The following is a 14,674-nucleotide window of genomic DNA, read 5'->3' on the forward strand; positions in this document are numbered from 1 at the left end:
AAAGTCCCAGCGGCGGCGGCAGCGGCAGGGAGCGCGGAGCGGAGCCGGGCGAGGGGGCGAGGCGGCGGGGGCCGCCCCGGCCCGCACAGCCCAATCAGCGCCGGGACCTCCCTCCGTCGATTGGACAGCGCGATTGGCATCCCTTTCTTTATGCAAACACCCCCTTTCCCCCCCTCCCAAAAAATAGCCTTGCCAGGGTGTGTGTGGGGGGTGTGTAGTTTTGAGCAAGGCTTGTAGAATACAGGGGTGTGGAGCGTATCGAGCGCCCCGTATTCATACAAGGAGTTAATCTTTTGACATTTTGATTTTTTTTTTTAATCCTCTGAATTTCAGCTGGCCTCCTGTTATTATCCAATATAGGCTTTTAACAGCTGGTTTTGCAAGGTGAGGTGATGAAACTTATTTTTTTTTTTTTCCTAGCCTGGTCTTAATGCGTTGGCATTCAAGCCTGCAGCTCACAGGAGTAAAGTTATCCACTGCCGGCTTCTTCTCTTGTTCGGAGCTGTTTACTTTCCACATCAGTAGTATATTTGCCATTGATGTGGAAAGTACACTGCCGGTCTTTACTTTCCTTCTATTTATTTCAAAACTATTGTTACATTTTCTAAACCTTTTGGCCAGGCGGGCAATCACTAGAGGATAAGAAGCTGCATTTTCATCATTATTCTTATGATGAATGCTCTTTGGTTTTGCCGTGTGAATGCAAACCCGGATATAATCACCTTATAGACATTAAAAGAAAAAAATAAAGATTAAAAACCAGCTCGAGTTAGGTATATACCCTTGGATGTGTGTCAGAGATCAATGGGAACGAGCTGTTTGTCCATCTATTAATGCCCCAGCAGGATAAAATGGGGTCCACAGCCACGTTCGCTGATGCGGTGCCTCTCTGCCCGCTCTCAGCACCCTCTGACTTGCAGGTGACACACAGAGACACTGGCAGGGAAGAGAGAGGGGGGAAAGCAGGCAGCAGACTTGTTTGCATAGCAACATTGGGCATGGAGTGTGCTACAGCTCCCGTTCTACCTCTGTGCCAAGATGTCCTTGGGAGGGAGAAGAGAGAGAAAAAAAAGTGAAAGGGTCTTGATGTGGGTTATGGTGTCAGGCTGTGGCCAGAGCTCACTTTGGGACACAGAGAAGTGTTTCTGAGTCAAGGAATAGCGGCATGACTGTAGATGCAAGCCTCATCTACATAACATTATCTTCTGTTTATTGTAGAGCGTGGCAGGAGAAAGGAAAAAGAAAAAAGTTTTTTTTAATCTTTTCCCCCATGATAGCACTTTGGGGTCTTGCAGATTGGATTTCTTTTGGTGGTGGAAAGCTAAGTCAATCCAAGCAGCTATCAGCTGGGATCTAATCCAGTCTGAGATGAGAGACTTGAGTCCAAGTCTGGGTCATGGTGTTTTCTTGACGTGGGGAGCTCACCTATTGTTTTGTTGATAACACCACTTCGGCTGGTGTAAAGCTTGTTGAATCCAGGGACTAGTGTCAGGGCAAATTTTGGCTAGGGCCCATCAAAAGTTGTCAGCATACTGCCATGCTGTAGCCAGAAGGCTGGAGTGAGTGTTGAAGGACAGGAGCACAGCCTGGGGACTTCTAGGTCTGAGTCTGAGCCCCAAGGAAGAAGAGGAGAAGGAAGAGGAGCTTCCTGACAAGCATAGACACCCCTTCCCAGAGGGGCTGTGGAAGGGGCAGGCTGAGTGGGTAACCCTACTGAGGGTGGGTAACCCTGCTGAAGCTGCTGTGGGCTCTGGCCGTGATCTCCAACAGCCAGTTCTGCTGCCCCAGACCACTCTGCTTTCAACAGAGCTGGACTTTGGCTGCGATGTGTAGTGTGGAGCCAGGTCTCTCTGACAGGCACCTGTCTACTGCCAGGGACTTCAGAAGGAGCCCATGCAGGTGGCTTGGGATGGATAAAGTTAATTCCACCTCAAACCCACTCTCTGCCTGTCAGCAAGAACTCTTCAAGCAGGGCTAACATATACATTCATTCCCTTGTAAACTTCATTTCATCCAGAATGAGGTAAAGTGGCCTCAGAGCACAAGAGAACCAGGCTCACTTTAGCTTCAGGGAAAGGCTCCTCTCTTCTACTCCTCTCATTGTTGCTTCTGAGGATGTTTATGCTACTGGTCCAGTTGTTACTGTCTTTCTCATCTAAAATCAAAGCAAGATGTTGAGCTTCTGATCTCATCTGTGGTGGTGTAAACCCAAAATGACATCATGCACAGCTGAGTTGAGCACAGGTTGAAGAGTAAGGGAAGTTGCAAAAGATACTCTTCCTCTGTGGCCTTTTCTTTGTGTTGGCTGGAATCTGCAGGGATTAGACCTTGGAAAACATTTATCTGTGAGGTTTCTCCCCTTACTGCATTTTCAGCTTCTCTTGTGCAACTGCAATTCCGTCTGTCATGAGCTCAACCCACACGTCTTCCAGCCTCCAGTTTTCCAGAAAACAATGGTCCCTTTTCTCCTTGTTGCCATGGTAGGAACTTAATATCTATATGAAGACATGCCTGTAACTCCCCTCAACCTCTGTCTTCCTGCCACCATAGCACTGGCTTTGGCTTTGGTTACTTCACTTTCTTAGATCTTTTTAACTTGTGTAGTGGAGTAAAAGACTTGGCCTATGCTTTGTTTCTTGTTCCCCTGTTTTGAGACAAGCTATGACTTGGGGATTTTTTTGAAGTTCCTCAGACCACTGTGGGACTGATTCCTGTTCTTTTCTGTACATAAATTGATCAGAGCATTGCATTAATGCCGTTTTATGCTGGGTCATTTGAATGAGTGGATTTCTTCCCTTGGACTGAGAAAGAAAGGTACTCACACCTTTTTGTAAGATAACCACCTCTTGTGGTTCATTTCTTGTGGCAAATCTCATTGATTCTTGGGCATAAAAATGGCTTTTTGGGAGGAAGTATTAGTAAGTGTTTAGAATAAACTATTTCAGTTGGAAGGGACCTACAATGATCATCTAGTCCATCTGCCTGACCAATTCAGGGCTGACCAAGTTAAAGTATGTTATTAAGGGCATTCTCCAAATGCCTCTTAAACATCGACAGGCTTGAGGTATCAGCCACCTCTCTAGGAAGCCTATTCCAGTGTTTGACCACCTTCTTGCCTAATGTCCAGTCTAAACCTCCCCTGACACAACTTTGAACCATTCCCATGTGTCCTATCACTGGATCCCAGGGAGAAGAGCTCAGCACCTCCCTCTCCACTCCTCTCCTCAGGAAGCAGCAGAGAGCAATGAGGTTGCCTTCAACCTCCTTCTCTCCAAACTAGACAAGCCCGAAGTCCTCAGCCACTCCTCGTAGGACTTTCCTTCCAGCCCTTTCACCAGCTTTGTTGCCCTCCTCTACACACGTTCAAGGCCCTTCACATCCTTCTTAAATTGCGGGACCGAAAACTGCACATGGTACTCGAGGTGAGGCCACACCAAGGCTGAATACAGTAGGATAACCACCTCTTTTGACCAGCTGGTTATACTGTGTTTGATGCATTTGCCCTCTTGGCTGCCAGGGCACACTGCTGACTCCCATTGAGCCTGCTGCTGACCAGCATCCCCAGATTCTTTTCTGCAAGGCTGCCACTCCTCTCCCAGTTTATACTTGTGCCTGGCATTACTCTGTCTTGGGTGCAGAGTCTGGCATTTTGAAATTTTAAATTTCATCCCACTGAAGATTGCCCAAAGCTCCAATCTATCTAGATCCCTCTGCAAGGCCTCTTGTCTCTAAAGAGAGTCAACAGCACCTCCCAGTTTTTTATCATTAGCAAACTTGCTAATGGTGCATTCAACTCCTGCATCCAGATAATTCATAAATATATTGAACAGGACTGGCCCTAGAATTGAACTCTGAGAAACACCACTGGTGACCGGTCACCAGCCAGATATAACCCATTCACTACAGCCCTTTGAGCTCTGCCCTTCAGCCAGTTCTTCACCCAGCGCACCATGAACCTGCTCATCTCACAGTTGGGCAACTCATCTGGAAGGATGCTGAAGGATAGTGTCAAACGCCTTACTAAAATCCAGAAAAACTACATCTATCGCCTTCCCTTCATCCACGAGGTGGGTAACCTTATCATAGAAGGATATCAAATTAGTTGAACAGGACTTTCCCTTTGTGAACCCATGTTGACTGTGCCTGACAATGGCATTGTTCGTTAAGTGTCTTTCAATAGTACTCAGTATAATCTTCTCCATAATTTTTCCAGGAACTGAAATCAGACTAACAGCTCTGTAGTTTCCTGGGTCTTCTCCCACACCCTTTTTATAAATTGGAATAACATTGGCCAGCTTCGAGTCAGCAAGGACCTCCCTAGATTCCCAAGATTTTAAAACTACATCTATTTTACAAATCAGAACGGAATATTATTCAATAGTTGGATTTCTATAACGTCCAAAAGTTTATTCTATTACTATGTACAGAAGAGTCCTTCAGAAATAGTTTTGCTCTCAAGTCTGAAATACAGGATATTATTTTAGCTCTTGTAGGATCAAAATCACAAGCAATCATTATTGCCTCATAAGTTAAACACCAGATGACAACAGCATTTGTTCTGCAGCCAGGATAAGCAGGCTAGGGTCGTCATGCCTTTGTCACAGAGTAATTTTTCTTGTAATTTTACCATGCATAGGTTGGGCAACTTAAAGACTCTTTCCTGGCTCTGCTGTGTTATGATTTCCAGAGTGCCTAGAGCACTTGTGCAAAAGAAAAAAAACCCAACTTTATTTTTCTAAGGCTGAAGGACAACTTCCTCATTTGCTAGGGTTTCCCTGAGAATTTGAATATTGGAAAGGCAAGGCAGAGATGCAGGGGATATAGACAGGCTTGTAAGAACATCATTGCCTGGGCAAGGTCGGATCTGCTGTCAGTGACAGATCTAGGGAATACACCTCAAATTGGCGTGTGCATTACAGGAGATTAACACAACTGTAAAAGGAGGAGGCTTGCACGACAAAAAGCACCGCCTAAGAAGTGAGCAACCAGATCCTCGTCTCCAATGAAGAGTAGACAAAGGAGTGTTTCTATGTCACCTAAAAAAAATCTGTCGGAGTGGGAACATTAGTTAATAATCACCAGTTCTTGCTGGGGTCGCCACCGTTGTTTTTCTTAAGCTATCAGAAATGGAATTAAATTACTGCATGTCTTCTGTAAATTGCCAGGACAAGAGTGATTTTAAGCTATGTGGTTCATATATTACGTAAGAAAAAGTAAAAAATTAATAGGAAGTGACAACCCAGAGCATTTTAAAGGAGCGAAAAATTGCATTCCACGAGCCAATAAACTTTCTCCTATCCCACTCTGTGCAGCATATTTGGACATTACAGACTTTGTTTCTTGACACTGAGATTAATGCATTCTTTCTTTCTTTTTTTTTTTTTTTTTCCAGCTCAGCTTAATTTTGTTGAAAAAAGCCTATGTTTTTCACTGAAAGTTTGTAATACAATGCTTTTAAAAATAGATATAACCAGTTTAACAAACTGAGCAGGAAATGTGAAGAAGTGCATCTCCTACTTTACTGGAGGTGCATTCCACCTGGCCAACAGCACAGGTGCAGCTCTTGTCATTCAGAAGTTGTCTCCACATCAAATTAAGTTTTGCTAAACCTGGGTAGGTCACAGTGGAGAAGAGGGAAACTTCCGGACTGATTTTTAGAACGTGCAACCCTATGTAATGCAATTTGGAAAGCGTTTGCAAAATAAAAGAATACTGTATCTAATGGAATTTAAAAGGAGGTGGGAGGCAGATAAGCAAATATCTTTCCAAAGCAGCCAGTGTTCAGAAGCGTACCTCACAGGGAGACATAAAGATGAAGAGGTTGAGTTCTGACTGGTGGCTGAGCGGCAGGCTGGAGCTGAGACCTTGGTGTTCCCGCAGTGAGAATGTTTCCCCACCAAACGCATCCTCTGCCCTCATGTGCCACAGCCAGTCTCTGCCGTTTGATGGGCACTTGGTAGATCTGGGCATGAGAAGTCTATCACCTTTCATGCACACCAGGATAGCTCCCAGTTGGAGGACTTGGCGAAGCTGGAGCTGACTCGCTGGGAGGAGCACAGCAACAGGACAAGGGCCTGAGATGGGACATGGAAAGTTCCCATTAGATATTGGGAAAAAATTGTTTGCCATGAGGACGGTCAAGCCCTGGAGCAGGTTGCCCAGAGAGGCTGTGGGACCTTCGTCCATGGAGGTGTTCAAGACTTAACCGGACACAGCCCTGAACAAGCCCATCAGATTAGACGTGTTTTGGACTAGATGATCTCTGGAGGTCCCATCTAACCTGAATTGTTCTATTACCCTATGATTTGTTACCTCACTGAAGCAAACAGAGTAGCACTGGGATACATGTGGCTTGTTATAGCTCTAAGTGGATCACCAGTGCACTAACAATGACATATTATATGTTATGCTCAGAACATGATTGCGTGTGGTCCCTGCCACCACCCTGTTATTTAGCCCATATGCCAAAATCTTCTTTTCACAGATATGTATATTTCAGCTCATAACAGTGACACATTTAACTACTTTTCCAGCTGTTTACACATAGGGAAATCTTCCCAATGGTTATCTTTTGGGGTTTTTTGAGGATGCCTCTGGATATGCTAAGAAAAACCCAAAGTGGGGAGCATGGTATGGAGGCCTTTAGCTCTGCCAGTGTAATACCCTTCCCGAGACAGCAGGGAGAAGAGAGGAGCTTCTGAAAAGAGGGACTAATTTCCTGAGTGGATGCAAGGAGCGAAGATGATAAGGCGTGTGCTTCAGCTAAAGAGGGGTGGTAGCAACTGGAGGCAGTGGTGGAGGAGGTGACATGGTGTGAGGTGACTGGCAGGTGTGACAAAGGCCCTGGAGGAGTCAGAAATAAGCCATGGGAGATGATGGGTGCGAGGTGATAATTTACACCATGCTTTTTGTACCTAGCCCTGCTTAGGTACCACCTAGCCCTCAACACAAAGTTGTCACAGTTTCCAATTGGGAGGAACAGGAGACAGGTGAAGGTGAGTGTCTGCTTTATGCCTTTGTGGCAGTATCTCCATCTGCAAGCAAGCTCTTCCCCATGCCCTCCTTGATTTCTCTCCCTGATTCCCACAGCAGCCCCATATTTACCCAGAGAAGGGTTGTGTCACGAAGAGGGTGTTGTGGTTTACCATCTCCGGCCCCACAGTTTGTCAGGCACCTGTTGTCTCAGCTGGTGGCATAGAAATACATCACTTAACCAAGAGCATGAAAACCACAACCTGGGAGCAAAGCAGCTTCTGTAGCGTGACTTAATCTGAAAGCAAATGGGCTGGGATCAAAAAAGGTCACGGTGACAAAACGGAGTTAAAAGCTGGCTTAGATCAACATGCTCAAGCAACTCAGAAACAAAGGGGATAAGGAAATAATGTGTGACTTTTTTTTGATCAATACAGATTCAAAAAATTGATTAACTGAGGTTGAAATTCACGTGCATTCGATCCATCAGCAATACTGCTTCTTTTGATCCTACTGATTTGATTTGGTTTCTACAGTGGAGTGTGTCTTTGAAACAGAAGTGATAGCCAGACTGATTTGACAGAAGTGGGCAAAACCCTCCAGAGAAAAGGGGGGCTGCCTGCAGAAGCAGAAGCTCTTGGATAAAGAGGACAGATTTAAAATCAGATTTAAACTTGCTGAGCTTAAGGGACCACAAATAAAACTGACAGTCATGAAATCTGAGGAGAAAAAAAAACCATAAAAACATAGATGCTAATGGGAGCGCGCATGTGCTGGGGGACATGGTCAGGTTCCCCTTTGTCTTAACGTCCTCCAAGAGCACTGCCTTGTCACAAATCAAATGGATCAAGCGCGCTCAGAAGCTTTTTAGTGTACCAAGCGGTGCTTCGACTCATTTTGTGTGCAATTAGTGTGCAGCACGGCATCTTCCTCTTCCTCAGCGAAATGCTGTGCCCTCACGCTGACTCTCGAGAAAACAGTCTGCCACTGTCTACTGCATGTAGCCAATGAAGCAGTGCATTACCTAAGAGAAAATTAATTTGGGCTGCTTCTGTTTGCCGGGTCACAGTCCAGAGTAGCCAACAAGACGTTCGCCAAGGGCAGGACACGATGTGCTCTGCCTGTTATGCTAATGCTTTCATGTTCCCATACTGAAAATATTTTTCTTTCATTACATTGCAGGAGTTCTACCTTCCCATTGCCCTTGTAAAGAAATAAAGCATTTTCCACTGATAATGGGAGTTCAAATATGCACTGTGTTTTTCTGTTTTCCTCTTTCATCAAGTGTCTTTTCTCAGCTGACTGTTTCTTTCCGCGGCTCATTTAGATGATCATTCTAGCTTTTTAATTCATTTTAACTGCAGGCCAGGTGAAGAAGGGCAGAATCGCTTTTGAGAATTTAGTGTTAAAACTATGTGAAGTCTTTTTTCATGTCAGAAATGCACTTCAACTTCTAGAAAAGGAGAAATTCTTACGGTTTTGACTTAAGTCTAGTTTGTAAGGAAAGTTTGCAACACTGAGTGATGCCTCATGCACATGGTCAATGTTTCTGATTTTGGCGGTAAGGCTTTTATGTGGGTTTAAATATTGGACTGCACTTTTTTTTTTTTCAGTAAGCAAAGTTGTAAAGTGGGAGAAAATGGAGTAATGGAGCAATCTGTTTACTTTGTGCCAGCTCTGGGAAAATTTAGTTTCTTGGTTTTCCCCTTTCTTTCTGGTGTAGTTATCTTACGTGTTATGTGTAAGCAGGAATTAGAAAACCTTGCAAGAGCAAATTCGTAAATTTCAGAAGTCTTCATGTGACAAAGTGGTGGCTATTGATTGTGGATTGCTTGACAAATACCAACACAAAAAAAAATGCCAGCGGATGCCAAACAGTGAGGTTGGAGACACCGGTGCTTATTGTAGTGACTGCTCTTTGTTTTTCTACGGGATGGGGCACTGTTGACAAAAACGACTTTCGGTGATACTTGGGGATTAAGGATTTATTTGGAAAGATAGCCCAGAGCAGTTTTTTCATGGGGTATTCTGGGAAGTGTTAACTTTTCGATATACACACGGGAAAAACCTGATTTGGCAGGAGAGAGTTAGGACATAACCTGGTGTGCAAAAGCTACAGGTTTGCTGCATCCGTTAAATAACCTGACACAAATGTTAAACTTCAACTGGACGAATTGTTTTGTGTTATTGCTGGATATACTGTTTAATGCAAAATACTGTACTTTAGCATGAAATGCAATACATAATCATGCACAAAATTCAATTCCCAGTCATAAATCCCGTCCCATTAAATACAGAGCGTCTCTGGAAGATGCGCAGATTTATGATGGGAATTTTCTTGCCTGTAAGGGTAACCTAGAGGCATTGCCTTAGGTGTAGGCATCAGCGGATAGATGCCCGTGCACAGGCTGGTGGGTGGCCAAGCGCACCAGAGCCTGGTGGAGCTGTGGTCCCGTGCCAGCCATTGTCCTCACCGGCCCCTTTCCGGGGACGTGTCACACGCCCTGAGCTGTGAAAATATTGATTTTGGGATCGCGTGTCTGAACCAGTTTCAGTTTTCCTCCCATCCCAAACAGGAGCTAAACTCAAGCTGGGATTCTCATTGAGCTGGTGTAACACCCCAGAGGTCACTCCAAGCCCTTTTGCTGCCTGTACTTTGCCGGAGGTTTTATCCACCTCTGCCACAACCATTTCCCAGCTCCAGCAGCACAACCCCCAGTGCCAGACAATCCCACAGGCTGAGGTTGGCTTAAGAATGACCAATGTGCGAGTCCTTCTCGCCGGCCTACGGACTTTCTCTGCAAAGGCCCATAGCAGCTCTGTTTCAAGCCACTGCTTCTGGGAGGGACGCCTGCTGAAGGTCACCAGCCTCAGGCAGGCGTTAGGCAGCAGGTCCACATAAGGCTAGCAGAGAAATGAAAGAAACGATGGGTTTTGGGGATTAAGTTTGAAGTTGTCCTGGGTTTGGCTGGGACAGAGTTAACTTTTTTGAGGGAACATAGTACAGGTAGCTGACCCAGACCGGCCAGGGTCAATACCATGTGATGTCCTGCTCAGAGTATATACTGGAGGAGCTAGCCGGGGTTGGGAGCAGGCTGAGTTCTGGGTTCCACGCGGTGAGCAGTTGTAGCACTCCTTTTGTGTTGTTCTTGTACTAGTATTATTTTATAACTAGTATCGTAGTTATCATCCCTTCTTGTTTTTCTTTTACTCTCCTATTTAATTGTCCTTATCTCAACCCACCAGTTTTGCCCTTTTCTCCCAATTTTCTCCTCCCCACCCCACTGAGGGCGAGTAGTGAGCCAGTGGCAGCGTGGTAGCCTAGCTGCCAGCTGGGCTAAGCCATGACTAAAGTATAGAAAAGAAAAGCCACAGTTACGACAATGGGAAAGTGGAATCCTCCCGTGTTCAACAAGTTATTTCTCATATTTTTCTAGCAAACCTCGCTCCTGGAGAACCGACTAAGCAGCTTCCGCTTGCCCACTTCACTAGCTCAATATTGTCCTGGGCTCTTCCAGGCCTCCCACCTAACCGTACACATCGGCTGCCTGCTCTCATCCCGACAAGTCACAACATGAGTGGCTTAGCAAGGGGCATCCTTGACTTTTGAGCCCTCATCCCTCTGCCTCTCTCACATCTCCAACAGTGGCTCCCACAGGCAAGTGTCTTGTGTGAGCAGAAGCTGCCTGGTTGCCCAGCAAACTCACGAGCACTGGCGTGTTTCTTGGCTTTTGGCAAGGTCCAGCAGCATCCTTGGATGCACGCCTAGCATCTGACAGGCTCTTTGCCCAGCTGCATTTCAGTGATTAACCTGCTACCTCCATCTATCAGCTTAGGGGTTTCTACACCACACCAGAAAGAAAGGAAAGTTAAAGATTTGTTTGAACTCTCTGGAGCTGGAATGATGCCCCAAAGGTGGACATCCGTCTAGATATTCAGCTAGATACCTGCCACGTGGTCAGTGCAATATGGATAGCTGTAAATAAAGCCCATTCCAGCTCATGCTGCAGAAACTGCTCTCCAAGCAAGGCTCGGAGAAGCCAAGGGGCTGTGTTTTCCAAGGCAGGACTGTAAGAAGTCACTCTCCTATTTGTGCTGCCCCTGAACTCAACCTTTCTTCTGCACACCGGTGTCTGCTGGCTTGTGAGAAGGGCCCCTGCCAAGTTCTTCAGGCATGGAGTAGGTCGTTGCCTTCTCGTTTTGAAAGTGTCATGGTTAATTTCTAATGAGAAGTGCCTTTGAACTTCTGAACTTTAAACTCAGCGGAGGAAGCCCTCCCTTGAGTACATCAAAACCTGTAGCTGTGCTTAGGGGAACGATTCATGCCACATACTCATCAAGCTGAGAAATTATCCCTGCCCCTTTATGTGGCACATGCATTGTTGAATATATTAATACACATGAGTAAATAAAATAAAGCCATTAAACTAGGATGCAGATCCCTGAGAGCAAAATTTGCTCTGCAGATTATCTGATGGACTGATACACCAATCGCTAATCTTTCACAAAGAAAATGTCTCATATCTTGGAAGGCAAACAAGCACACTCATCTCTCTCTCTATTTGTATATATTGAAAGATAAATACTTTTATGTCCTTGCCTTATATTATGCCTAAGAACAGGAAATAGAGATCAAGCTCTTATGAAAACTGCTATTTCCTTGACATTGAAGCAAAATTATTAGCCAACTACCCCATCAACCACTTCTTCGTCTTTTCTTAGCAAAACTAAATGCCTATACCACTCAAAAAGTAAGCGTTACCACTACAAACTGGTAAAGACAATTCATAAAATAGCAAGAGAGAAAGAAAGATTTGGGATAAGTAGAGGAGACTAGAATAACCCAATCTCCCCTTTGCAGATAATAATGTTTTTCTCCCTCTACTTACAGAAATCTACAACTAGGGACCACAGATCATGACCGATTAAAGGCTTCTTCTTTCTTTCTTCATGGTATTTTTTGGGAATCAGATCTTCTTACATAGTACTACCCACCACCTGTTTATCCCTAGAATTTCTCATTACTGGAAGTGGGATGGGCATGTAATAATTACAGCAATTCATTAACCTTATCAGGAATTATCTACATTTACTTGCAAAACAGAGAGATACTTCCTTTGTAGTTTTGCCTTAAAACCCCTGGACTAAAAATACCCATCAGGACATTCAATTCATTAGATTTTGTTTTTCATACTTTTTTTCCCCCCTTCTACGTTATTTGAGTTCTTGCTAGTAAGAACTTCCTTTAGTGTGTTTAATCCATTAGAGAAGATTTCCCAAATGAGCCAGTTGTGAATTGCAGGTCATTACCTTTCACTCAAACAGCAGGTTACGATGATGTATGACAGTCTGGCTTGGTTTGTTTGTGGAACAGCTGGGATTTTTGTCATAGGGAAGTAAGATACTTGTGTAATCTCCATTTGTTTTCAAAAAGGCTCCAGTAGCCTTGAATGGAGAGGTGTTTCTGAGGTTCTTTCCCTGTTGGCTTCCAGCATTTGTTGCTGATTTCACTTTTTTGTTTTATGGCAGCAGTCACGCCTGGCTAGATAAGCTATCTCAAGCCCTTCCTGATACTCGGGTAAGCAATAAGGATAGTGTTCAGGATAGCAATAAGGATTTCTGTACCGTTGCAAAGCAGTATTTTTCACTTTAGAGTCCCATCACCTTCAGTGACTTTAACTTTACTGTCCCAATATGTTTGTAAGCTTGGGAGTACCCAGAGCTTTGATGGTGGCTCTGTATAATCACTCTCTTGTGCGTGTAATTTTGGAGTAATTTGTACTCACCAGAAGAGCTTGCCAGATTTTGTATTAAAAGGGCGAAGGTGCCAGCTCATGTAAATTTGCTGCAGTCCTACTCTGTCTAGCGTCTTCCTTCAGAACAGCCAGCCGTTGGTTTGCGCAATTATTTCTGCACTGTGCATTCAGCAACTTACGGTCTTATTTGAATGATTTCTGCTCATGACCGACTCACTAAATAGTTCATATCCAAAACTAATTGCCAATGGTTCTTTTTTCATTATGAGTCTGATCCTGCTGGGTTTTATTATTATTTTGGAAGCAGTGAGGTATCAACACCATAAAAGGCAAGACAGTGAGGGATTTATTTCGCTATTATGTTAACATCAGAGTATTTTAATGTAGGTGTGAAGCAGTTGTCAATGCTGTTTCTCCAGCTCCCGAACTCTTTTCTGACGTCCGTTTCATGAAAGATCTCTAAATCGTGATAATAAGAGTTGACCTTGCCTTATGCATTAACATGCCCACGAATTTCTTTTGGACTTACTTTTATTGCTTCTTAAACTAAGAAAGTGCTACTACATAATTATTAGCTATCCCTGCTTGCTGGGAGCAGAGGTGAGGTTAAAATGCATTTGTGCCTGGGAAGCAATCTTCAAGCGGAAAACCCCAGAGAACTGCAACATTGTCCCCACCTTTGTAGGCTGAGACAACAGAAGGGCACAATGTGTCACCTCCCTGTTTGGCTGGACCGCGGCTAGAAACGAGACGCTCGCTTTGCACGTGAGTATGCAGAGACACCTTAACAGAAGTGGTTTTGTGTGATGGCTGCTGTCTATATGCTTAAGGGGCAGGGTTGCTGAAAGCAACTCTGAAAGCCACTCTTTGTGAATACATAAATCACAGAAGAACTATGTTTGAAGATTGTACCATATCCAGTGGAGGTGATATGATCTACACAGCATGCACATCTCTGAAATCAGTAATTACTTTGAATAACGATCCATGCTTGTTCATTTTCATGAGAACAGTTATAAGGAAGGCTTAGCAGGAAGGGCTTACTTTAAGCTCCCAACCCCTCCTCAAGATCTGTCAGTCTGTGAAGTTTAAAGAGCACTGAAAAAGGCCACATGAAACGGTAACAGGGATTGATGCCACGTGAATAAACAGAGCTATTGATCTGTGTGACAGCTGGCATGAGTATCAGTGTGGTCTAACCACAGTGACGCTCTTCTTCCGCTCCCTTCCCTTGCCAGCCATTTTCGTCATGACTTCTTTAGCGCCTCTGCAAGAGGCCCTTTGTCCCAGTCTCTATTGCAATGTCCATAACAGCTTGGCAAATGAAGTAATGAGAACGTTCCATAAGTTCACTTAAATTCACAATGGATATGATGTAATATGGCAACAGATGTTTGGCAATAAGCACAGCATGGGTCTCATGTCACTGTAGAGCATTACCTGGCAAATGCAAGAGGTGGGATTCTCTCTAACTTAGATGTCTGAAGTGCAGATGTCCACACCTGAGCTAGTCATCGGTGTTCCAGGCAATATAGTCAAAGGAGTCCGGAGAACTACTCAGCTGATCAAATACAGGGTGAAATGAGATGAACTGTGTCCCTGGAGTGCCTATTTCACTTTACTAATTGTAAAAGGAACCAAGACAGGCAGATTCATCTGTAGTCAGCTATATTATCAATGTCACAGGATGAGATTTTTGCTATATTTAACGTCAAATCCCATATTTTCAAATGGAGATAGAAACCGTCTGAAAAAGTTCCAGCACCCACGCACACAAGCTGGCAGCAACGTAGTTCTTTTGTGTTGCTGGAGATAAATTTTGCGCCCTCTTCTGGAAAAAATGTTTGGCACATCGACGTAATAAAATACATAAAAAAGACATCTCTACAGTGAAGTCTAACAACTTGTTAGATGCTGACTGTTCCTTCAGTTCTGATCACTTACAA

This window comes from Tauraco erythrolophus, chromosome 1 (assembly GCF_009769465.1).
Source record: "Tauraco erythrolophus isolate bTauEry1 chromosome 1, bTauEry1.pri, whole genome shotgun sequence".
NCBI classification, from domain to species: Eukaryota; Metazoa; Chordata; class Aves; order Musophagiformes; family Musophagidae; genus Tauraco; species Tauraco erythrolophus.